This window comes from Corylus avellana, chromosome 10 (genome assembly GCF_965113065.1).
Source record: "Corylus avellana chromosome 10, dhCorAvel1.hap1.2, whole genome shotgun sequence".
NCBI lineage: Eukaryota > Viridiplantae > Streptophyta > Magnoliopsida > Fagales > Betulaceae > Corylus > Corylus avellana.
The window spans coordinates 19,342,868-19,345,826 of NC_142499.1; positions in this window are offsets into that span (position 1 = coordinate 19,342,868).

Below are 2,959 nucleotides of genomic sequence, written 5' to 3' on the forward strand. Positions count from 1 at the left end.
ATTTGAGCGAAACACATACCCTTCTAACACATGAGAGTCGAGTGTTTATTTTCGTGAGGGTCTACCTATTCAGTTTACTCCATCTACGAGTGAAAATGCTTACTAAGTAATTGTAAGTTGTTTAAGAATGTTTGTTCATGATATGTTATGAGTTTTGAAGAGCTTGGTTGTTCTTTGTTGATGGTGTTGCAACCTTGGTGTCCTTGGGAAAGTGAATTTGGGTTTTGCCCGAGGACAAGCAAAAGTTAAGTGTGGGGGAATTTGATGAGAGTGCAAATTGTTATATTTTTCTCTCTTAATGTTTAGTCTTTTATACTAATTTGGTGCCTAAATGTACTCATTATTCTTTTATTTTGATTTGGGATGCAAATGGAGGCGTTAAATGCAAAACAAAGCTAATTGGGCAATTTTGGACAGTTTCAACATCGCTTTGTAATCTAGGCATAACTCTCTCATCCTATCTCTGATTGAGACGATTCAAGATTCTATGGAACACCAAGAAAAATCTCTACAACTTTTATGTTTTGAGTTATGAGAGATACTGACTGCATCAAGCTCGAAATTGGGCTTTAAGTTGCTGCACCTACACTGTTGACGTTCTGGAACGTTCCTTAGCATGCAAATCTAATACGCGGATCTGACATGGTTTATTTGCGGAAGTTTTCAAATCTGGTGCATGAAAGGTCCTGCTGAAAATGCCACCTTCCTAGTTATATTAGGACTTTATTTTATTTTTAATATTTTCCTTAATTAGTAAAATTTGGATATTGTTATTTTAGGATAATATTTAGAATATTTTTTTTAGGAGATTTTGTAGGCTTCTAATATGGGGCATGAACATGTATAAAGAGGGGGGGAATCATCAGGAGGCCTATTTTCATGATTGTGTCGTTTAATTACAAGGAGGCCTACTAGTTTATTATTCGTTGCAATCTACTGCTAGGTTAGATATCAAATCCGTAATTGTTTGATCCCTCCAATTTGTGAAGCAACTGAGATTTAATGATTTGATGCGTCAGAAATTATTAGATCTTAGGAAGAGCGTTCGACGAAATTAAATGCAACCGCTTGTGCTTGTGTTGTTTAGCTTCATCGATCTCTCTGATTCTTATGGCTGCTACTAGATTAAACCTTTAGCGCTTGTCTTGGGTTGTTTCGTAGTTAAGGTTAATTAGATCGTTTGTTTTCTAATTAACTACGACTAAGGAGAGATGGAAAAATAGTTCCAACGGTGAATCTTCAAAGTATGAATTGATATATATTTGCATCGATGATCGGTTGTAAAATTCCGATGGTGGATGTTGACTTAGACCAATGTGTGTTCTTTTGATTGACTTCGATATTTTAATTTGAATTGTTCCTTAGTTGTTCTTCTTAAAATTGTTTTCGTTATATTCAAACCCCCCATCCTTGTTCACATGGCATAAAACTAGGCTAAATACTCCCCATGGGAACAACCTTTACTCGCACTACTACATGTATTATTAGAAGTATAGGTTTTATTTTTGGTTGCCTGTGACAGCACACCAATGGCCAGTGGGTTGGCCAACCGTGCGGGTCACTGGGTGCCGGAGAGAGGGATAGGGATATGGAGATTGAGACAGGGGGGACTAGCGCCGTAGAGAGAGGCCGGCTAGTTTCGACTGGAGAAGATGGCCGGTGGGTTGGCCAACCGTGTGGGTCACTGGGCACCGAAGAGAGAGATAGGGATATGGAGATTGAGACAGGGGGGACTAGCACCGTAGAGAGAGGCCGGCTGGTTTCTACTGGAGAAGATGGCCGGTGGGTTGGCCAACCATGTAGGTCACTGGGCACCAGAGAGAGAGATAGGGATATGGAGAGGAAGAGAGGCCGGGAGACTGGCGGGCAGCGCGGGTCACTGGGCGCAGGAGAGAGAGATAGGGATTGATATGTATTGAGGGAGAGGGGAGAGGTTAGGAATCAAAAAATATATATTGAGGGAGAAACTAAGTACCAAGGCGGGAGCTGAGGAATCAGAGGGAAAATTATGTTCCCGCTCGCAAAAACAAAAAAATATAAATATATTAAAATTAAAAAAAACTTATAAATTTATTTATAAAAATAAAAAGTAAATACTAAAAACTAAAAAACCTTGAAAAGAGACTTAAACTAAAAAATATATAAATGCAAAATCACTTAATGTGGCTGTCTAGATTAAAAATTCATCTATGTGATATAAAAACAAAAATAATACTAATTCATAAATTATCAGGATAGGCCACAATAATAATTTAATTCCTGTAATCAAATTCCGTCAAAATAGTTAACTGATTCCATTAGTATATCACGTCATCACCAATATAATGATAAAACATGTCATTCTTATTTAAAAGTAAATAAATATATTAAATATATAAATTATTTTTAATATTAGAAAAAAAAAATGAGGGCGGCGAAGGGGGTGGCCAACAAGCCACCCCCAGAAATGGCCAGGGGTGGCGTGCGGCCACCCCCAGCCACCATGGGGTGGCCCACGTGCCACCCCTTAGGTGGGGATGGCCTTCGGGCCATCGTTGATTTGGTTGAGGGTGGCCGTGCAGCTACCCTAGAGGTGGCTGGGGGTGGTGCATGGCCACCCCCATGGCGTAGGGGTGGCCCGACAGCCACCCCACCTGCGGGGTGGCACGCAAGACACCCAGGGTGGCCAGGGGTGGCCGCGTGCCACCCCAGTGGGTCGTGGGTGGCAACAAGCCACCGGGGTGGCTCCTTGGCCACCCCCTCCCCCAAAGGGGGTGGCTACCAGCCCAATTTTTTTTTTTAATTAAAAAAAAATTAATTTGTAAATTTTAGGGGTAATTATCATTTCCCCCCAATGAACTACAACCTCTTGATTACCATATACCTCATAATAAATCATTTCAGAATTAGGAGTTTTATTTGTAATAGTTATAAATCATCTAGGAATCATTCTAATTAAGGATTGGATTAAGAGCCCTTA